The 24,191-nt window shown below is 41.8% G+C and overlaps 1 protein-coding gene across 2 annotated transcripts in view; it reads left to right on the top strand.

The window, feature by feature from the left end:
• The window catches only part of NTRK2 (neurotrophic receptor tyrosine kinase 2), a 223,857-nt gene that overhangs the window by 184,087 nt on the left and 15,579 nt on the right, over positions 1-24,191 (top strand). The gene's annotated exons all lie outside the window — the stretch shown is intronic.

The following is a 24,191-nucleotide window of genomic DNA, read 5'->3' on the forward strand; positions in this document are numbered from 1 at the left end:
GCTGTAAGCCTGCAGGTTGATGGATGGGTTTGAAGCTTCAAGATGGATAGTGACTTGTTCTGCATGGCAAGAAAAAAAAGATAGATACCTTCTCTGACCTCTCAGCTGGCTTTGAGCTGGTGCAGAAGAGAGACAGAGCCACAATCTGTTGTGCCACTGTATTTCACAGTGAAAAAAAATGGAAGGTACAGGTGGTCCTGTGAAGTTTTGGCCTGCTCTGCTTAGACTCTATGTGGGCTGTTCAGAAGCTGGTCATGAAACAGTGAAGACTATGATGATTTTCTAGACTTTTCGGAAAATTATATCCATGGCAGGCCTAAGTAATGAAACTGTAAGTGATGACACTGGGATGGTACTGATCTATGTACTTAATTGTTTATACCAAACTAAGTGTTTTTAACTGCTCAAGCTTAATCACATACATAGAAGCAATTCTTCCCCAACCTTGACAGCTTTATCTGATGCTTATTGGAGGATTTACACGGATACAAAGCACTCTGCAAGAAATGATTCAGCATCTGTGTTTATTAATACACTGGTATCAGTTTTTGGGGATCTTACCACCAGCCAGGATGTTACATTTACCCAAGATGATTATTTATAGCTTGCTTCTGTAAGAGAAGGCTGATCCCCAGTCCTTGTTCACTGTTAGATTGTTAATGACAGTCTGCATTTGTTCATCTCAATTAAAAGATGCTTCAGGGAACAGAGGGAAAGAAATAACCCTTGGGCTGAGAATACGTCATGCATGGCCTTGATTGCACAAGCATTCCTTTTTTTCCTCCATTTGTTTTTCCCTCTCTTTTTCATCAGGAAGGAATCCTGTGGGTGGGGGGAGCCCTGGTGTACATGCTAGCATTCAGTGTAAAAGCAATATTTTTCAACAGTCAGACCAGATGAGTCTGGGGACATGTAGAATCCACAGTGCCTTTTCTTACCCAACCCTGTTGTCCACCCTAGGCCAAACTAAAACCACTGTCAAATAACTTGTTTGGTCTGTGTGCCAAAAAACTCCAGCAATACTCTGCTGCACTGCAGTCATTGTAGCAGTGGATCATTTTGCAAAGTCACTTACTTTCAGAGCTTAGGTCTGAGGTTCATTAGGGGCTTTTTTTTATTTTGTTGATGTCTGGTTCTTGTTGTTTGGATTCCCAACCCTTTCAGGTCAGGGTTTTCTATAGTCCTTCTAACACCCAAGTAATGCAAATCAGCAACAGCTTTAAATGGCTTGAAGTGTTGACACTGATGCATGAGGACAACTACTTTACTAATTTTTGTTCTTGTAATCAGACATAGTATATCAAGCCCTTTTGAGGCTTACAGTTCAGGTTTGCAAATGGTTGCTCAGTACTTGGTCTTAAAACGCTTTTCAGCATTTCTTTATTAAAACCCAGAAGCTTTAAAAAAAATAAAAATCCAATGCTTGGAAAAACTCAACAGGAATATGCTTTAAATATCTAGCCTGGTCAGCCAGCTACAGGGTTGAGCCAAGATTTTGGATGAAACTGTGATGTCACCAGGGTAAGTGAGAGCTTTGCCATTAACTTCATTAGGATCAGAATTTCACCCATCCACATTTTTATGTTTGTCCAATCAGGATAGAACTCTGTTTCTGGTTTAGATTTATAGAGTGCAGTTGTGTAATCCCTGTTTAGCTGTTGTATAATTTACTTGCCTTTGTGCAACACTGCAAGGAACAGTGGAGAAAAGACTCCTTTCCTCTGCTTGACTGGGACTGTTTGTGAGGTTTCCATCTTCCTTTATGCCCGACTCACCTCAAAGGGGTATAGAGGTTGTTAAGTTACTAATTATTTTCCCCCACTTCTGACAGGTGGGGCAAAACCAGATGATATGCTTCAGTGTACAGTTCAGTGACCCAGTTTCTTTTAAAATCTTCTGTGTATTTTGTACTCTGTTTTGCTATTTAAAGAGATCATAGCATGTAGGTTTGGAAGAAGCAACATCAGTTACCGAGCCCAAGACTTCTACTCTTGCAGGAAGGCATAGGCATGCACGAGGTGTTACATGTAAGAAGAGCTGCAAGAACCTCAGACCATGTCAAGCCTCATAGAAAAGCCTAACACTGATTAACACTTTGGCTCCTTATATATCATGCACCAAACTCCACAAAAACTCCAGGCTTCCAGAAGAAAAAGGAAAATCTAAGGGTATCAACAGCCCCTAAAGAAAAATTATGTTTGGTGAAAAGTCCTGAGAGATCTTACGAAGTCAGTCACACCTGACACATGACAGAAGGTGAAAGCAATCTCCATCAGTCTGCCATGGTAAGAATTACTGTCTGAGCTGGCAAACTATCACACTGCAAATGCACAAGCCAACTGCACCAGCCTGTTGCATGACAGGGGTTTGGTGATGGCCCTCAAAGCACATCTGGCCCTTCTGCCTGTCCTTAGTGCCTCAGAGCAACGTGGGAACTGAAAATGATCCAGCATCAGATCATACAGCACGAAGGGAAACAAAAATGTGGTCAACGAATGCAAGTCCTGAAGAAAAACTTCAGTCAAATGAACACAGAGCAGCCTGAAAAGACTGATGGGCTTCTTCTCAGATGTCTCACAAAATTGGACAGCAGCAGTTTTGTGTCTCTGAAGCCTGAATTTATAAGTCCTAGATCACTCCTGCTCTGTCACACAGTCCCTTTCATCAAAGTAGATGTTGCATGTAAGTAGGACTCTCCTGTCAGGACTTCCCCGGAAGGCTGCTCTGCAAATTTGCTGTCCTAATCACTGCAAATTTTCTTTTTTTATCAGCAACCTGAATTAACTCATGACCAATGTACACACAAGTGATCAAGTTAGTCTCCTCAATTCCTACCCGCTATGCCTCAAATGTATGTAGAACAAGTACTTCTGTCCCCTCCCAGACTGTTTTGTAAAGTTAAAAATGGCACATTCTCTGCCACACGCTGCACAGTACATACTAGACTTGCATAGCCTGTGTCATTGGCACACAGTCACTTTCAAACAGTGCCTCTCATCTTCCACTCTTTACAAATGAAGAACATCCTCCTTTTTTGAAGTTTTTGGTTTCAACCCTATAGTGATCAACTTTCCAGTTCATACTGGCACAATTTATACCTCCTGCATTTGAGAAAGACTATTGTCCCTCCCTTTGTTTTTAGGTTATCTGGGGGCTGTTAATTAAAAAAAAAAAAAAGATAATTTTTTTTTTTTAAGAAATTGAAGTTCAGGTCTGGTCTAATTTGGTGGTGAGTGAAAAACTAGAGATACTGAATCATGGTGCTAAAAAGTAAACATCTAAGGGAGTGAGAAGGATTTGTAAGGAAGTGTCCTAAATTTTTATGTCTTTGTTTCTTACATTTAGTTTCTTTGTCACACTACAGTGAGTATTTTGGGAAGGGATGTCTTTTCAAAACACAGAGTTCCCATGCACTTTCAATTAAGATGTGAGAAGTTATTACACTTCTTAGCCTCCCAGGAAGGCTTCCAGAAAAATTAAGTATTACACAACTCGCTATTCCAGGCCAATTTAAAAAATATCTGGGTTTGTACATAAAAAGGTCAAAAACTGTTTTGAGAAACCATTTTGACACTTGGGAATATTATAGTCCTCAGCAAACAGTTCAGATTCTGATGTACGCTGTTGCTTAGCAAAGCCAGAGTAGCAGTTTGAAGGCAGTGAAATAACATTAGTATTAGAGCAGTGAAATGGCAAAGAGCCTTCCAGGCGTAGTCCATCCTTCATATGTGAGCCTAATACTGTAGAGTGCTGTATTTCTGGCAACTGTGTGATACTTTTCTGGTGACTGCCTATATGAAACATTTGCTAAAAGACAGTGCTAGTATAATAATCACCAAAAGTGATCTCGCTTAAGCTATTTCCAGTGCCAAATGCCTATTTGCAAAGAGAATTAATGCATGACAGCAAGAGATTAAAAAAAGAAACTGCTGTTTTATCATTATTTGGGCTGTAACTAGCCCAGGATCACCACAATACAAATGTTTACAGTGAGGAACCACCGTTTATCTATTCTGAAAGGGCAGTAGCAGCGAACACCTGCAGGTCTCAGCTGTCACTACAGAGATGAATACATGTGTGGGGGAGTTTGGAGAAGGCTGCACTAAAGAAAACAAGAGAGAGTTACTGAGAAGTCAAGCAGCTTGTCAAGGCATCCTCGTAGGTGTGTGTATTGAATTGTCACAGTTTGAAGGCGCAGTTTGAAGGCTTTTTATTAGGCGCTATTTTTGCATCCATTGCTCAAAAGGAAATTATCTGCTTCCCTACATGGACTTCTTGGCTCTCCAACTCCATCTCCATCAGAGTCTCATTGCATCATGTGTAGTGCTGGGGAGGACAGAGGGGCCCAACAGCCCTGGAGGGTGTGCACAGATGACTTCATACCACTGGAAACAATACAGGAAATAACAGGCCAGCTAGAGAGATGTAAATCTGAACTATCTGCCTTGAAGTCAGTACAGTAACTCTGAACTCAGAGTAACACAATCACAACTAGAATTATGCCTAATAATTTTAGAGTGCTTTCAGGAAATTTCTAAAGGTCACCTTAAATGCCAATGTTTAGAAATTTGCATGCACCAGCATCATCCTGATGCTCAAGGATTAGCAGCATGGTTTGATGTATGTTCCTGCTTGCCCATGTTAGAATGGGTTCTGCTGTGTGCAGAAAGCATGTTCTTTCCCCAGGTCTTACTTACACATCCTTGACTACTGGTGCTTTGTCTGGAATTACAGTTTTCTAACCTGCTTAGTTCTACCTAGAGGAGCTAAATTCAGCTTTGTCACAAGCAAGTACAGTTCCATCATTTTAGTATGTCCACAGACATAGTCACTTCCTAAGTTTTCTCATCATCTTTACACCAGGGTCATTGGTCTTACATATAGTTTTATTTCCATCTCTTTTTTCACTGACACAGATCCTAAGAGGGGAGTTCAAGAGAGTTTTTCATATTAGTACCAGGAGAATGAGCCTCAGACGTCCAGCATCTGTAGTATGCTGCATTTAACAGTGAGTTCATCCTAAACTCCATCTTGCAATGTTAATGACAAGGCAGTAATATAGAAAATTAGATTTTTAACTGGAAGGTTGTGACATGCATTGCTTTACTAGATTTAAGCTCTCACTGTGCAAGGGGGAAGCCAGTCCCATGGCTTTTGGAGCACATCCTTCTTCAGTCGGTGAGATCAAGGAGTGTAGAAAGGGCAAAAAGAGAAAAACATAATAGCTAGGTTGAAATTTGAGCTGATTAAAGTGACATTGCTTCTATGACCAGTTACTTACTTGACTATCCATTGAATCTGGGTGTCTATTCTTTTGTAAATCCACTCTCACTGCATTTACACCAGTGTGGTTCTCATATAGAATTGTCAAGAAATAGGTTCATCTTGAGGAAAATAAGTTCAGTCAGGGAGCATGACCTCAAAACATGCCAGGAAATATGGAAGTCCTGTTGAACAACACTAGCTAAAAGTGCTGAATATTTGTCAATCAAAAAATTAATCAAAGTGTTGGGAAATTTTCCCTCTGTTTACATCTGTTAAAAGGTTTGAGAATTTATTGTTCAGTCCCACTCTGGTTATAAAACAGATCATACAATTCTCAAATGGATGGAAATTTTGGGTTTCCCACTGCACTTTTAAAGCATGGGTTTAATGATATGATTTTCCTGCTTTATGCAGTTGGTAAGAGTCTTAGGACCATATGCATGCCTATAAGGAATAGCAGGAAGTTTACACAGTCAGCATCACTGGTGGCTGACACAAGCTTTTCTGTTGAGGGGCACAGATGTTCATTAACTTAAAAAGTCCTTTTAAAATTACATGTACAAAACTGAATCATTCTCAAAAATAACCACTCATATGGATAAAAATTGCAGGAATGCAATGATTCACACATTGAAATTAGCTTTATGAACTACAATTTGGAGAGCTTTGCAGAACTGATCAAAATCGGCTCATTCCATTAAGTAGCAGCACAGCCCTACAAAGCCATTTTTGCAGGTGCTGAAATTGATTGCTGTTGAGATGTTTAGTACATAAGAGGCCATGTCCTCAATCCCAACTCTATTCACAATTTGGTGGATTATAGTTGGAATACTGTAGTTGGAAGATCGGTGCAGGCTTTTTCCTTTGACTTGAATAGAGCCAATGTTTTGTCCTGTGCTTTAGAAAGTGAAAAATTTACAGGCCATATTTTGTGGAGACCAGACACAGAACAGCAAGAGAAATGAAGTAGTTTTTTATTAGGCCAGGTCTTTGTTCAGACCTTAATGTCATTTAGTAATTTTAGAGAGGATCCATGTGTATATATCTGGAGAAAGACATTGTACTGTAGTGCTACAGATTGTCATTTTTGGCAGGAAATTTGCAAAGCAAATGACAGAACTCCAAAGGTTAGCAGCTGAAGCTGTTGACTTTGTGGTGTGTGATGCACATACTGTGAGGAAAAGTTGATGTGGGAACAAAATGAGGAAAAGAGATCTCTGGGAGCACTGTGAGCACTGTCAGAAACTGGACCAGCAGCTCCTGGCTGCTACAGAGCACTGGTCCACCTTGTACAATTGTGCCACTGTCCCCCACTGATGGTGAGGACAGCACAGAAAGGCCACCCAGAGGGAGCAGGACAAAATGAACCCTCCTTTGAGGACTGGTCACAGAATTAGCTTCCAGCAGAGTTTTTACATGCTTCCAGCTGGAAGATTCTCTTATGCAAATGGACTCTCTCCTTGCAAAAAGAAAGCAGTTGCTAGGCAGTTTTCCTAAATATGCAGTTTTTTTCCTGGGCTCAAAGAACAATGGGCACTCTTTTGGCTTACAGAACTCAGGAAGCACAGAAAAAAAGAACAGACAATTAGACTATGAAGTGCTATGTGTAACAGAATAGGATAGAGAGGATGAGAGGACAGTATCAGCTAGAAATAGAGCAGTGCCTCCAAATCTGGCTCTGTAGATTTGTGCATGCATAGCAAAGAGCTACAGATGAGTGGAAATCATGAATCATAGAATCAGTTAGGGTTGGAAGGGACCACAAGGATCATCTAATTCCAACCCCCCTGCCATGGGCAGGGACACCTCACACTACATCAGGCTGGCCAGAACCTCATCCAGCCTGGCCTTAAACACCTCCAGGGATGGGGCCCAACCACCTCCCTGGACAACCCATTCCAGGCTCTCACCACTCTCATGGTGAAGAACTTCTTCCTCATGTCCAGTCTGAATCGCCCCACTTCCAGCTTTGTTCCATTCCCACTAGTCCTATCACTACCTGAAACTAAAAAGTCCCTCCCCAGCTTTCTTGTAGGCCCCCTTCAGATACCGGAAGGCCACAATAAGGTCACCTCAGAGCCTTCTCTTCTCCAGGCTGAACTGGGGAATAAGGGAAGCAGTGTGTGACACCACAGGTCATTTAGTTCTTTGGGTTCTTTGGGGGTCTGATGGAGCACATGGCCAGCCAGACAACTTGCATGTGACTACTCCAATATGGAGGAAAAGGGAAGTCGTTAGAAAACACTTGGGTGAATCAGAGCCTGTTGGCAACAGTGACAGAAAACATGGCGTACTTTACATCACTTGCTGTCCTGAAGGGTCAAACCCCCAAACGTGCCGATGCCCAGACGATGGGCTAAGCACCTGCAAAGTGCTAACCTGGGCAGTTCCTGGGGTACAGATGGCCAAGGTAAATGTGCAGCAGGTGTGATTAACATTGTAACCACCTGTGAATGTGCAAACCTGGACACTTCCAGATAAACATGCACCATGTGTACTTTGTAACACAGCTGGGAACTGTGGCCCCTGGCCTTGTTTGAATATGCCCCATCCCATAGGTCCAGTTATCAGGGTTCTGTGTTACCAAAGGGCAAGAAGTCAGGCAGCTTGCCTTGTTCTCACCCAGACAGCAACAAGAGCCAAATGCTGCCCGAGTAGCAGCTGAAGAATCTGCTCTAGCAGACCAACAACTTCACCCAGACCTTGCACCTGGACCAGAGGCAGAAAAAGTTCCCAGGGAACTGAATCCCAGAAGAGGCTACAGCCCAGGGTCTGGTTAGTCCTCTGAGCCAAGGACTGCTTGAATTGTACCCACAGCATCTGGGAAAATATCAGATAGAGCAAGCTGCCATAGAATCCCATTTGTGGGAAACCCACAGATCACAGTACCTGTATTTCCAGTTTGAACTGTTGTATTGGAAACATTAGATCTGTACTTAAATTATTTAACTGTCTTTATATGTGGAATGTAAAACCCACAACCGAATACTTGAACTTGTGAATATATTTTGTAAAAAAGTTACAGTGGTGGTTAAAAATACCACTGCCAGGAAATATTAATTATAAAATATATAAAACATACATTTTTATTACACTTGTGTAGTTGTAATGCATATGCTTTTGTGAAACTTTTTCAGTATCAGACATCTGAATTTTTTCAGAAATTGTCAGGAACATCTGTCCAAGCTTCCTAAATGGTGAGCACCCCAGAACTCAGATGATTTTGCATCCTGTAGACTCAAGAACTTCAGATAACTTAGCTGTACATCAACCTAATCTTACATAAAATGGAGCCAAAACACTTAGAAAGTGCTGTCAAGCTTCTAGCTGTGGCCTTAGAGGACACAGTCTCAAGCTGCGCCAGGGGAGGTTTAGGCTGGAGGTGAGGAGAAAGTTCTTCACAGAGAGAGTGGTTGGCCGTTGGAATGGGCTGCCCAGGGAGGTGGTGGAGTCACCATCCCTGGAGGTGTTCAAGAGGGGATTGGACGTGGCACTTGGTGCCATGGTTTAGATAGGCATGAGGTGTAGGGTGACAGGTTGGACTCGATGATCCTTGAGGTCTCTTCCAACCTTCTTGATTCTATTCTATTCTAACTTCAGGAAGAGATGAAGGCCTGATTGAAGGTGAGTGAGGGAGTATGTATCTGATACCAAGGACAGATAAAAAAACTTTAGAAAAGGTAGTGGTGACACAAATGCTTCTGCCTCCATCAGTCAGGTGAATAAATCTGCAGAATAAAAAACACATCAATGAGAAGTAACTTTGTTTTTCCCAGTATACTGAAATGCTTTCAAGAGACCCACCTAGTTTAATTCTCTTGAATTTGTCGCTTACCAGTATCCTTGCAAAGCTGCTGTTCAGCCCTTGAGCGTTTGATGGGCTTGCATTAAATTTGATATACAATCAGTTTCTACCTCTCTTCTCTAGTTCATCTCAACCAGGCCTTGATGTTGTAATAGTGATCACTGATGTCTTTGGTTTTGGAGCACAGTCAGATCTGTTGAAAAGAGGAACCACCCCTGAGATGTGATGTAAATGAAGTTTTGAAATTATTACCTTATTTACTCTTATATCTTTGTGTCTGTCTTACATCTCCTACGGTAAGATGTAAAAGTAGATGAGCCTTACTTTAATGCCTGTGGAAGAATAACTTTGCTCAAGTTACGTCTTCTCCTTGCTGAGCATTGTAGTTAGCTTTTACATTGTTTTTCTAACTCCCGATTTGACCTGAAATAATAATGTTTTTAATGTGCTGTGACCTATTTTCCTTTGTGACAATTATGAAGAAAGACTGATTTCAGTTTTGTTCATTGAGCTATTTCCCCTATGCATTATGTAGCCAAGAACTCTGCAAAATTGGTTGAAATTGATCCAAGTGTGTAGAAAAAAACATGAAATCAGAACCCTTTTTGAGATTAGTTTTAACTTCTGAGAAGTTTGCCTAAACCACCTTGTTCATAGTTGACTCATGAAGAACAGTGATGTGGTAGCCTCAGGTTAGAGAGGCAACTAATCACAGAGAATCACAAGATCAACCAGGTTGGAAAAGACCTCAGAGATTACCAAGTCCAACCTATTACCTAACACCTAACACCTCCTGACAACTAAACCATGGCTCCAAGTGCCACATCCAACCTTTTTTTGAACACCTGCAGGGATGGTGACTCCACCACCTCCCTGGGCAGTACATTACTCTTTCTGTGAAGAACTTTCTCCTCACCTCAAGCCTAAACTTCCCTTGGCACAGCTTGAGACTGTGTCCTCTTGTTCTGTCACTGGTTTCCTGGGAGAAGAGACCAACCCCCATGTGGCTACAACCTCCCTTCAGGTAGTTGTAGAGAGCAATAAGGTCTCCCCTGAGCCTCCTCTTCTCCAGGCTAAAAAAGCCCAGCTCACTCAACCTCTCCTCATATGGCTTGTGCTCAAGACCTCTCACCAGCCTTGTTGTTCTTCTCTGGACACATTTGAGCAACTCAATGTCCTTCTTAAATTGAGGAGCCCAGAACTGGACACCGTACTCAAGGTGTGGCCTAACCAGAGCTGAGTACAGGGGCAGAATGACCTCCCTGCGCCTGCTGGCCACACTATTCCTGATGCAGGCCAGGATGCCATTGGCCTTCTTGGCCACCTGGGCACACTGCTGGCTCATGTTCAGCCAGCTGTCAACCAGTACCCCCAGGTCCCTTTCTACCTGGCTGCTCTCCAGCCACTCTGTCCCCAGCCTGTAGCACTGCATGGGGCTGTTGTGGCCAAAGTGCAGCACCCAGCACTTGGACTTGTTGAATGCCATCATGTTGGACTCTGCCCATCTGTCCAGCCTGTCAAAGTCCCTCTGCAGAGCCCTCCTACCCTCCAACAGATCGACTTTATCTCCTCATCCAGATCATCAATAAAAATATTAAACAAGATTGGGTCCAACACTGATCCCTGGGGGACAGCACTAGTGACTGGCTACCAGCTGGAAGTGGCACCATTCACCACCACTCTCTGCGCTTGGACCTCCAGCCAATTCTTAACCCAGCGCAGAGTGCACTGCACCAAGGATTTCCAGTAATTTTTTACTAAAACCAAAACATTTTCAGTAAATATGTGTGCTGCCACTTTTTGTTTTCCACACTAGGAATGCTACAACATTGCTAGCTGTAATTATTAAAACAAATTATTAGTTTAATCTCTTACCTACCAACCAGCTCAGAAGATTAGGTTAAATTCTTGCAGAAGAAATGCTGGATTCTGTAAAGTGTCTTTTTCTTCCAGACCACTTTTGCTAAGGGCAGAAATGTAAACAAAATATATTATGGGGGAAGATGTGTATAGTCAGGTGGCTAAAGAGCTATTCAGGCAACAGATTATTACCCTCTCAGAAACAAATGCATATGCACTGGTACGGTCAATCGTGTAAGTGAGAATCTTGCAAGTGTAAGCCTGAAAAAAACTTCTGGCAAGAGCCACAAAGAGCTCAGAGAAGCCTGATTACTTTCAAGGTAGACATGGATACACTTAGGAAGAAGCCCCATGATACTTGGGGCTCATCAAGCCCAACTTTAGTCCTCTGTTCCATGTACCTGTGTTCGAACTTTTCTCCACAGATGTGAGTCCTGGAAGTGATGAGTTTTAAACAGTTCGGTTACCAGCATTTCAGTTATTCACATAGTCACAGGCTCAGAAGCCAGGACTTTAAAGAAATAGTGGAAGATTTTTGATAATAGCATAAAAGACTACAAATCTACGTCTACAAAGATAGCAAGCCTTTGTAGTAAAGGAGTGCATAGTGAAAATAAAATAGATTAAAAGCCATCTAGAGATAAGGGAACCTTGAGACTATGATACTTTATAGTAAAAAATACTGCTTTTTCCTTTGCTGTTGAAAATTAGTGCGACCTAAGCAGTTAGTTTTATAGCCTATACAAATTTTGTAGAAGACAGAAGAACACTGCTATTCAAAGACAGAGAAATTCCTAGCTTTTAGACCAATGAGCAAAATGGCATTGACACCACTGGGGACAAGTTATTTACCTTTATTAATTAAGTTTAAACATTTTAAAGACTTTGCATCTATTTTCACTTCTGTATTCACTACTGTATTTAAAGGGTGAAAAAAAAGTCACATCAGCCTGTGATCCAATCTTTGCCTGGAACACCGTGAAGCAAACAAATGCTTTGTTGGTAATGTTGGGGTTTTTTTAATATAAGTTGGGTTGTTTTTTTTAATGTAAAGTATGATGCAATCTGAGCCTCCCTTAGGCTTATTTTTTTATAATACAATGTAATCCATTCCAAAGGGGTGCATGTGAAGGGAGTCCTTCAGGTTATTTTATGACTTGCAAGATTGTGTCTTTATTAATTTGGACTTAATGGTGTACACAGAAAGGGAGAAATCTTACCAGGGCAAAGAAATCACTCTCATTTTAGTTCTCTTTTTTCTTTTTATTTTTTTCTTTTTGGTGGTGGTACAGTTTTAGGAAGATAAAGAACTGTTCTTTAAATGTATTGCCAGAGAGTCTTTGAGAACACATCAGTGTTGCAATTGTTTCACTGCCATTTTCACAAAGTGTAATGTTATCTGGAGAATATAGATTCTTTCCAGATTGATTTACCAGATGCCTGTCACCTCCAAATCACTTTGAAAGGCTAACTGAAAGGCTGGGCTTTTTGCAAGTTTTTGCTCTGCATGCAGTCCTTTTGTAGCTGATTATGCTGCCAATGTTATTTTCTGACAGTGAGATATAGTGCAGCACAGCTGACTGGCAGTATCCTTGTAGGAGATTTTTCTTGCTTGTGAGCTAAGTGAAGGGCAGGGTCCTGCATTCTTGGCATACTTGTCATATGCATGAGCTGTTTGTTTTTGGATTCTGCAAACAGAGTTTTAAATCATCTTTAGCAAAACATAACAGAGAAAAACGAGAGATCAAAATAGAGCTGAATATTTCATGCCTTAATTTTGGCAGCATGCCTCGTCTTGCCTTCTACATTGAAAGCACCAATGAAAAATAGAACTCTGCAGTTTTCAGTCAGGTGACTTTTCCATGCTCCTTGAGTATCCTCATATTCTAGGACTAGTCTCTGATGCCGTATCAACCATTTTTTTTTTTAGAGAAAAAAAAGTCTAGTGTTGAGTACTTACATTAGAAAAGCATAACAATATGGAAATGAAGCTCAACAGCAAAACGCAGTAAGTAGAATGTGCCTCCTAGCAGAAAGCCAATACTTGAATCCACAAGATAAAATGTGCCTATTGTATAAGATATTGCCATTTTCTGCAGAGGGGAATTCTGCTGTAAGTGATTGAAAGATCCATCTTACACAACTCTTACCTGTTTGCAAAGACACAGATTCTTGTAGTTTTTGACATCAATCATGCTTGCTGAGACTGAACAGTTTTGACCCACAGATGTTTCCACAGCAGTTTAGAGAGGCTCTAAAGGGTGGGTTTGGAGCTGGGCCAGCTTGTATATGCCTACATATTATGCAGTATTAACTTTCTTGTTTTCTGTCGCAATCAGCTTTAGTTAGCAGAAAAAAACACTAGCAGAAAAGGAGGAAACTGAAGACTATGCAGTATTACATGTGGCAAGAACTCCTTAAATACAGCTTTAAGCACAGCTAAAATGGCATAAATTAGGGAATATAAAGGAGTTTCACAGAGAGCTTTACTCAGCTCCATTGTACAACATGAGGCTGAAGATACATCTAGTCTGCCAGCACTGGTAGCTCTAAAACTGAGACATGAGTTTGATGCAGTCTGCAGAACTTTCAGAAGCAGAGTTAGTGCTCCTCTTCCGGGGTGGACACCTCTCTGCCTGAGCTACTCACAGAGTCCAGGCTAGCTGCTTTAAAGTTAGCTTTTGTTTATATGTTCTTGGTCATGTCATTAGGGACATGGAAAACAGCATTATGTTAATGAATACAATTAATTGGGGCGGTGGTGTGGATAATGCTTCTTTCCTAGTCATTCCTTTTAATCTGGCAGTGCTTTACAACATCTTGATAGATTTCTCTAAAATAAAAGGCAGCAAAAATAGAAAACCAAAAAAGAGTAGTTCTGTGTCTGTTTACCCTTCAGGTTGCATTAAGCAGGCAATTGCTCTGCACCTGTAGCTGAGTAATTTCCTATTAGAAGTAAAGCTTACAAGGGTGGTAATGGATTTAAAAACTGCCTGAGACTGTCAGAATTCCTAACTTTGGAATAATTGTGACCTCAACATTTTTGGAGTACCTGTTTTCTTGTTTTCCTACTGCTGTTTCAGTGGGCCAGCTCTGAGAAATGGAATTAATTAAGGACCAGTTTAACTATTGGGAAATGTGGATTTTCTTTAAATAAAGGTGCAGAAAGCTGCTGTAAATCATTATCCTAAATCACAGGAGAAGACGGGGAGCATTAGGTTGCAGAACTATCTGTGATTTCACCTCATTTGGTGAAAACATGCAAAAACACGCAAGAGGAAAAGACTAATAGACAAAGAGGGGCACAATGAAAAGTGCCAAAAAGCATTTGAGATTGATCGTGAAAAACATAGTAAAATAAATAAGAAGGTCCCTTGACTGTTTAAATGCAAGTAGAATGAGGAGGAAAGTGTCACCACTACAGACATGATGATGTGGGTAGGAGAGTTAGTTTGGTCTGGAAGTAAATCTGTTTTTTAACATGAGGTCTTGAAGGGACAGTGATGAAGATAACAGGCAAAGTGGATAATAGGACTAAGAATATGATGGCTATATCTAGAACAGGCATAGAGAAGAGATCCATGAATATTGTGAGACATAGCCTGGTTTATGACAGGAGACAGAGTTCAGCAAGCTCTTTAAGCAGCATTAGCCAGTCCAGCTGCCCAGAGAGAAAGCCCTGCTCTCCTGCTAGTCTCAGCAACTAATTCCTGCATCATCCTTTTGTGCACCAGCACAGGTGTTTCTGCAGCCACTGAACAAAATGTATTGATGAAATAATTGAGCTGAAAAACAGGTTGTGAGGACAGCATGCTTCTTCAAAGCAAAGTATGCCATGAGGGCATTCCTGCTTAAAGTCTGTGTTGAAGGATCTTGTTTGCATAAGAACAAATTAATAGAAGCTGATGATGAAACAATTTAAGCAAGAGACTAAAAAAAGATTTCTGTCCATCAGAGAAATTAAGTTCTTGGGCAGCCTGTGAACTGGGAAGAAACTGTCTCATTTTAAGGTGGTGCTGTGCAATTTATGAAAGGAATGATGTGATGTAGCACACTATTTGACAGGAAGCAAAAAGACCAGAGGACTCAGTGTGCCACTCACAATTCTTAGTTGGCACCTTGAAGCACATGAAGAACCAAAATTACTAATTGTGTCAGAATTACCTGGTTCCGGGGAGTGTTGACACGAGTAGCAGTTTGAGAGGTGCTCCAGCCCTCTGCTCATCTCTGTGGCCTTCCTCTAGACCAAATCCAGCAGGTCCATGTCTCACTTGAATTGGGGGCCCCAGAGCTGGACACAGTACTTCAGGTGAGGTCTCACCAGAGCAGAGTAGAGGGGCAGAATCACCTCTCTCAACCTGCTGGTTGTGCTTCTTTTGGTGCGATTTATCCCATCTTTAGTTTGCATAGAGTATGCCAAGTAGAATTACTAGTATTTGTGAAAGACAGTTTAATGTGGCTGATTTTTCATGGCAAGAAAAATGTTTTGAGATAAAATATTTATTTCTGGAAATACCTGCCAATAGCTCTACAGCTCTTACAGCTTCTTAGATTCTATCACTGCTTATGAAACACACACACACAACAGAAAATCAGGCCTGACTTTGTATTCTCTCTTGACTGTGTAAAATTTTGTTTAGTTCCTCATTGCAGTCTCCCTTCCCTTGACTTTTATTAGGTTTAATTAGACTTTATCCCTCTATGCTCCAGGTAGATTAGGTTCTAGCTTTACAGTTGCTTCAGTTTGACTGTAGGCAGAGCAAATACTGCTTTGACCTTGTTGTTTCCCAGTGTCCTCCATTTGTTATTAGGTAAAGTCAGAATATTTTAAGGGATGAAAATTATTCTTCTGCTACTTCATATGTATCTCCTTTCTAATTTTCTTCACATTTTCAGTCTGAAATTATCTTTTCAGCCCTTGTCTGCCTCAAAACCATGAGTGGCTTCTCTTTGTAACAGGGTTTATGAATTCCTTTGCTGGTTCAGTGAGGTGGAAGTTACCCCTTAGGTCAAAGGGGTCACAGCATGCTGGATTATGCCAGGTTCTCATTGGAGTTTTAGTGTGTAACAGATTCATGACATTTATTATTGCATATTATATGCCCTGCTTGAAACTTCTTTCATAGAGAGTATTACAACCTTAGCCACTATCTACAGCTTTCAAGTGCTGGAGACCCCAAATGTGATGATGAAGAGAGTCACAGTCCAAGACCAGTGTGACGAACAGGACACCCATATGGCAGTCTCCCTGAGTCTTGCACGGTGGAATATGAGGAAATGGACAAAAGCTATTTTTCCTGCTGGATATAATAATAATAGCAGAAGATATAATGAACCAAACCTCTATCTGTTATTCCTGCAAGGTGAATGGTGTTTTTGTCTCACCCCACTTTTTCACCTAGAAAAGAGGAATATTCAGCTAGAAAGGGACCTGTGAAAGTTGCCTTAAAGTTCACTTAATGGTTCATCCTTTCTTCAGTTGCTGAGGCTGGGACCGGGTTGAATAGCATCAAGATCATTAGCTTGATTTCCAGCAGATGTCTAGGTGCATTGTTCTGGTCTTCCTCTTCATTGCAAGCATTGGAAGCCTTGAGTAGCAGGAAACATAAGCCCCAGACTAGTAATGGGGCTTCTGCTCCACACTGAAATCCCAGAGACTCTGCAGCTGTAATTTTAATTATATAGGAGGTGTCTTCTGCCTTTTACAAGAGCAACTACTCAGAATTCTAAAGCATTCTGGAGACTTTTGGGGACAAGCAGGTTAAATTATAGTTATTACCAGACAGCTATTTCAAGATTACTACCCCAGTCTCTTGAAACACAAAAAACCCAAAGTTTACTCTGTCCTTCCAGAATTCTTCTGGCATTCAACTTGGAAATTCAAGCCCTTCAGCTCAACACTTTTTTTTGCTTTGTAGAAAAACACCTAATCAATTACAGTTTCCAATGTATTAGACTAAGGTCCTAAAATTAAAACATAGATACTCTCAGTGGGTTTTGATGTGTAAATCCTAAAATTGGTTCTTCTATGCACATGAAAGTGCAGGGGAATGTGCATACCTATGCTAGTACATTGTCCTTGTTTTCATGGGTGTATGTTGCTAAACACTTCCCAACATGAAAGATCCTCTTAGCCTTCTCCAGTTATATTCCCTAAAACTAGGCTTGCATGACTGCCCAAACCACTCCAGCCCACTGATAAGAAGGGCTTGGCTCCCACATCAGTATCTGAAGGAAGACAGGTTAACTTTTTCCTCCTGACACAGTTCTATTGTTTTCCTACCAAAGTAGTATATCCTCCACCTGGGCATCCCAGAAATAGGATGAGCATCTGTTCTTTTGAAAGTCAGCACAAAGGCGACAGCATTGTTGTAACCACTATGCCAGTGTTTTGTCCCAGTGCTGGGAGTGCAGTTAGACCAGTAGGTGAGGATCCGTGTGTCTCTGCCACAGTTTGAGCCTCCCATGGTCAAATTCCATTGCTGACACATTGCAGGGAACTGTGACATTTGCATAAAGTGAAATGTGGAGAAAGTTAGGCAGGTGGCCACACACTGAGTGATGAGAAGAAATATTTAACAGTTTCCTCATTTACTGATCTTAGTCTAGCAAATGTACAGAACGGAACGGAGGCTCCATGGTAAAATATTATTAGATCCTATAATTATTTTTTTTTTCTGTGATGCATATTTAGATTGCTAGTGGCACTGGAGTCTTTTACTCCAGAACAAATAAAACCCTCTCATGTATGTGAAATAAAAAATATTTATACAGAAATGTTACAGATCTAAACATATGATCAGTTGCACCAGTGAAGTACATTCAGAAGTGCTTCTGCCTCTATCCACTATCTATACATATGCTTGCCCACTCAGAAATCCAGGTCACCAGGATTTGTAAAATGATAAAGATCTTGTAACTTTTAATTTCATTTTAATTCGACGTGCAAGAGAGCTTTTCCTTTCCCTACCCAGTCATCCTAGTATGTGACTGTAGTCAATAAAGTGAGGTGCAAACTGGGCCTATCTTCAAAATTAGTTATAGATACGTAGGGTTCTCCATTCTGGCCTACTTCTCTCTAACAAGGCAGATACTGTCCTGACTGTCCTGACCTGTCTAAGCAAGCTCAATATGCATGAAACTATCTACCCTTGCTAAGAAATGACTGAGCCTGTTCTTAAGTGTAAATCACATTTGTTTGGATCTATCTGCCCTATCTCTGGCCACTTTTTAAGGGTGTTTTCGTATGCTGTTCCAGAGTCTATAGTCTGTGGGTAAGAGATGTTAGTATGCATCCTTGTCAGTTCCCATTACTGTCTGTTTATGAACCATTTCATGATATTTGTCTAATCCTTGCTTACACCTGCTTGTACTGTCTGCCTTCATAACTTTGGCAGCAAGTCCTGGAAGTTTAATACCCATTAAGTAAAAAAACCCTACTTTTGTCTGTTCTGAATTTGTCTCCTACTAATTTCATTCAGTATCCTCTTGCTACAGTGTTTCAGTCCTCACTAATAACAGTTCTGCAGTTGTTGCTGATTGACCTCACTTTATCCATCACTTAATGTTTTCATAAGCCTCAGTTTAAGCACTTTATTTCTCTTTTTCTGTGCTTCTACAATTACATTACACCCTTCTTGAACTACAGAACTACACCCTACAGAACTACACCCAGCACTAAAGGCACATGTGGGGCCTGTAGCTGTGTAAAGTGGCAGAATTACTTACAGAAGCACTAGAAGGCTCTGCTGCCATTCAGCAAGAACTGGACAGGCCAGAGAGTTGGGCGAAGAGGAACCTAGTGAAGTTCAACAAAGGCAAGTGTAGAGTTCTACATGTAGGGAGGAATAACCCCATACACCAGTACAGGTTAGGGGTTGACCTGCTGGAAAGCAGCTCTGCAGACAAGGATCTAGGAGTCTTTGTGGACAAGTTAACCATGAACCAGCAATATGCCCTCAGGGTCAAGAAAGCCAATGGTATCCCTGAGTGCATTAAGAAGACCATGGCCAGCAGGTCAATAGAAGTTCTCCCCCTCCACTTTGCACTACTGAGGCCACATCTGGAGTATTGTGTCCAGTTCTGGGCTCCCCAAAAGAGAAAGGAACTACTAGAGACAGTCCAGCAGAGGGCTACAAAGATGATTAAGACTGAAGCATTACTTTTATGAGGAAAGGCTGAGAGACCTGGGACCTTTTAGCCTGGAGAAGACTGGGGGGGGGGGATGTGGATCTTAGTAATGCTTGGACTGATTAACAATACACTGTGATCTTCAGACCATTGATGAAGATTTTGAATGCAGCTGGTCCAGACACTGACCTCTAGGCACTCCACTATTGCTTCCTCTGTATCCTGAGAAGCGGCCTTGAAGTTCTGCTTGCCACTTCTCGTGCTTTAACCAGCCTTCAGTCCATAAAAAGGCCTAAATCTTTCATCAGTTTAGTATTTTTAAAAATACACCTTTATGTAGAGCCTTATTGAAGGTGTTTTTAAAACACAAATGTCTGCTGTACCACTTCTGTTCACATTCACCCTGACTCCCCAGTGAGGCACCACTAGGCTTGTAGATTGGGAACTCTTTCTACATAAGCTTTTATTTCCCGCTCTGCTCAGAAAGATATGGGCAGACTTTTTTAAACCACGTATCAGCTCTCTGGCACAGTTGCTTATTTGAATGGTGGTCATACACCTGCAGTTTCCCACCTGCATACCTTCAAACTCAGGTGAATCACAGAATTGTCAGGGTTGGAAGGGACCTCAAGAATCATCTAGTTCCAACCCCGTGCCATGGACAGGGATGCTTTCCACTAGATCAGGTTTCCCAGAGCCACATACAGCCTGGCTTTAAAAACTTCCAGGGATGGGCTTCGACCAAATCTTTGGGCAACCTGTTCCAGTGTCTCACCACCCTTATGGTGAAGAACTTCTTCCTAACATCTAATCTAAATCTGAACCTAAATTTAAATCTCTCCTCTTCTAGCTTGGATCCATTCCCCCTAATCCTATCACTACCTGACACCCTAAAAAGTCTCTCAATAGCTTTTCTGTAGGCCCCCTTCAGATATTGGAAGGCCACAATAAGGTCTCCTTTGAGCCTTCTCTTCTCCAAACTGAAAAATCCCGACTCTCTCAGTCTGTCCTCATAGGAGAGGAACTCCAGCCCTCTGATCATCCTTCTGGCCCTTCTCTGGACACCTTCCAGCACATCCAGATCTTTCCTGCAATATGGGCTCCAGAACTGGATGCAATACTCCAGGTGGGGTTTCACAAGAACGGTGTAAAGGGGGAGAATCACCTCCCTCCACCTGCTGGCTATGCTTCTCTTGATGCAGCCCAGGATGTGATTGGCTTACTGGGCTGCAGGTGCACACTGGTGGCTCATGTTGAGCTTCTCACTGCTAGCACCCCCAAGTCCTTTTCTTCAGGGCTGCTCTCAAGCCAGTTGCTGCCCCGCCTGCATTGGAGCCTGGGATTGCCCTGACCCAGATGCAGGACCTTACACTTGGTCTTGTTGAACTTCATGAGGTTGTCACGGGCCCACCTCTCCAGCCTGTCAAGGTCCCTGTGGGTGGATCCCTTCCCTCCAGCATGTCTGCTGCACCACACAGCTTGGTGTCATCAGCAAACTTGCTGAGGGTGCACTCAATGCCTCTGTCCATGTCACCAACAAAGATGTCCCTCAGGACTGATCTCTGAGGGACTCCACTTGTCACTGGCCTCCACTTGGACGTGGACCCATTGACAGCCACTCTTTGGGTGTGGCTGTGAGTGCTATGGTAGCATTAATAACCAACTTTTCTGTTTGCTTAAAAAACATATTTTCTTTTTTCCCTTACTGTAATCATCTAACGTTTTCTGTTTCAAATATTATTTCTTTTTAAATAAAATCTCTCATGGTTGCATGAGAGGAAAGTCTTATATAAATGCTTCAGACCTCCTAAAACAATTTTGCCCCTTAGGTTAGGCATTCTTGTAACTGACTTGCAAACAATCCTGCTGCACTTCTTAATCTTTTATGCACCAATTTGTGCTGTAGTAGCAACTCATGTGTGACAGACCTAGTGTATCAAAGTTTATAACACGGCAGAAGTTTTCATAGGACTTAGAGTCCCTAAATGAAGAAATCCAAGCAGAAGTTTCCTTTTGCTTTTTAGCTAAAAAGGAAGTATCTCTGTAGGAAGCAGTTTGGGCTGCCCTTAGCTGTCATGCCTAAGACCTACCTCACAGTGCTCCACAGCCTGAGCTGTGATAGATACCTCTGCCTCACATGAATACCAAGCAGGGCCTTTATAGGGTGTCTTGAGTACTTCAGCTCTAAAACCATACACCACTAGAGAGCATGGCGCATTCTGACTTGTGTTGGAAGTAAATTCTCACTATTAAGGTGCTTGTTCAAGGGGTTGGGACAAAGAATGAAAGTCGAAACATTTATTGCGTGCCTTGCAGGAGAGGGTCTGTCTAGGACATAAACAGCTCCAACTAGTCTTCACAAAAGTGGTGACCCAGATTAAATTTTTCTGAATGTTTCACTAAAAGAACAGTGAGGTTTTTTCTTCCTTGTTTTGTTTGTTTGTGTATGTTTGGGAGTATGCCAGCTTTATTGACCTTCTGAGGGCTCCCTGCATGAATAAATTCTATCATGGGGAGCTTTGCTAAGAAAGAAAGGACACCCAAGGAGATTCTCCATTGCTAATCTGAAAGGAAACTCGGAGCAAGTGATAGGTGTCCTTCAAAGGCTAAAATTTGGAATGCTAATTCAGATTTAAGTATACACTCACCTCACTTCCATTGTTTGCCCAGAAATCCTCAGGAGGTAGTTCCCATTGCCATAGGGCCTTGAAGCGGAGTCCAAAATGTTTTGTGACACAAAGTTTGAGTTGTATTAGATGCCTGCACAAAAAAAGGCATCAGCTCACAAAGTGCAACAAAGGCTGTGTTTCCATGCAACTGCAGTCCTGCATCTACCCTGGGAAAGGGAAGCAAGGCTGAAAGGCTGGGCACAGGATCACAGCCTTATTGCCTAGGCTGTTTTCTGCCAGCTTGTGCTGAGGCCCCCTTGAACCTTTAACCTGCTGTAATCAGCAGGTTTTTCTGGCTAAAAACAACCCTTCGGATGTATGAGTCATATTTGGGATTGTCAAAGACCCTTTGATAACATGACCTGTGCACAAATATTAGGAGTATTTGATCCCAGCTGTAAATGAATGGGAGGGAGAGTGTTGAATTTAAAACATTTTGAAGAAAAATGTAGGTAATAGAGGGTTAATCTGGTTTTCCCCTGAATATCTGCTTTCTTACGCCCAGTGTATGCTCAGCTTGTGCAGTGCCTTGGCAGAACAGCCCAGACCTGCTCTCACCACAGTCAGCATTTCCCTTTCCCACTTCTCTGCCTTTACACCCCCTCTAGCATCCCCCTTTTTAAGCTTCACCACCAGAATATTTTCCAAAGGTTGGTATGGCAGGTTCAGACTGTTCAGAGGCTCCGTTTCCATGGCAGCTGGGCTTCTCTATTCTCAGACATCAGCTCAGGAGGAGACACGAGGGAGAGCAAGAGAAAGTCATTAAATGTGCCAATTAGTATGCAGGGCCAGGGCTGCCGAGGCAGACAGTGCAGCAAAGGCGGGCAGCAGTAGTGTTGTCCTGACTGCACAGTAGACCAGGGGAGGACGGAGTTGCAGACACTTGGCTACAACAGGCAGGAGCTGAAAGGTAGCTGTCTGGGACAGCAAGAAGGTTACCACACCAGACACATACCTACTCTATTACAGAGGAGTTCTCCTGTATCATTCACAGTCTGCAAGCTAAACACCCTAGAAACAGGGAAGCCCCTGGGCAGTAACATGGACAAATATCATGCATTCTAACATTGGTGCATTTGATAACCAGTCAGATATCGTAGTGACATTCAGCTGGAGAACTGCAGAGAGGGCAAATAGAAGGGGAACTTATTTTTTCTGCTGCTGCTTAGCTTGTAGAACATGGGAGGACATGAATTTTAGAAAAGATGCAGCTTGGAGACAAGGGTGCATTTTTATGGGAAATGCAGACATAATTCTGCCAGATTTCAGATATGATACTGAGCCACATGCTGTCCCCTCCCACAGAGCATCCAATTTCTGTTAGACATAGTGTTTTTCATAATTTCTAGGCCTGATCTGTTTTGTTGTGATATTTTCAGATATCCCTGTTCTGTGAAATGGTTGCAGTATTTTATTCTGGACTGACAGTATTTCAGTCAAAGCTACCACTACATGTATTTTATACAGCTGCACACTAGCTGTAAATATTTTGCAGTGTTTCTGAATAAACAATGCAGTGTAACAGTTGGAGATTGTTAGAGGGATTAATACTGTTGTGATATAGACAGGCTAAAATACTCAATCTCTAAAAGGAAACATTCCAGGTATCTCAATAGGACATTGACTGGTGCTGTTTCTGATTTTGATTTTCATTTTAACAGCCACTAATCGCTTTCTCCCATTATTTCAATTTCCATTGAAAGAATCTACCTAGAGAGATTTCAGAAGGATTAACTTACGAATTAATCATATGGCTGTTGCCTGGTTTTGTTTAGGCTGTAAGATAATCCATTCCCTTCCCAATACATGTTTGTTCTCTATAGTATATTTTAGTGCTTTATCTGGGATGCAGTGAAGACATGGTTTATTGATCTTTGTGTGAAGTTTTGTTTGTTTTTTCCTCTGGGTGTCTGTAAAATGTGCCTTCTTCAAGTGTAGACCCTGAGTACCTGAGTTGTACGTGGATGAGTTTGTAGCAGGAGAAGAATTCCTCCAGGAATTCCTCCTGGATAGTGGAAATAATTTAGACACTAGTAGTACCACATTGAGCTGCTCCTCGTGCCACTGCACATCCTCACACTGTATCAAACTGCTCAGGGCCTGAAACACCCTGGGAATCTCCTGGGCGTTGGGCTTCCTTATACTCAAGGAGTTGCCCCTGGTTGCAGGAAGCTGCCCTCCAAAAGCATACTGTTCTCTTCCACCTCCCAGCTCTTCAGCAGCAAGCACCTGTTTGCTTCACTTCAGAACCAATTTAGAAGGTGCACGACATCAAAAACTACACCGTAGAACATATGACTTAAATTATCAGTCACGTTTTATTTTTTAAGTATCTAAATACGTTGTGTTCTAAGTTTCTGTTCAAAATTAACTCTTTTGGGAGCATCTGGCTGTTTTGTTTTTCTGGAAAACACAAACATTTTTCAAAATTTCTTGCTCAAAACTGTTCCAAATATTTCATT

This window comes from Indicator indicator, chromosome Z (assembly GCF_027791375.1).
Source record: "Indicator indicator isolate 239-I01 chromosome Z, UM_Iind_1.1, whole genome shotgun sequence".
Lineage (NCBI taxonomy): Eukaryota > Metazoa > Chordata > Aves > Piciformes > Indicatoridae > Indicator > Indicator indicator.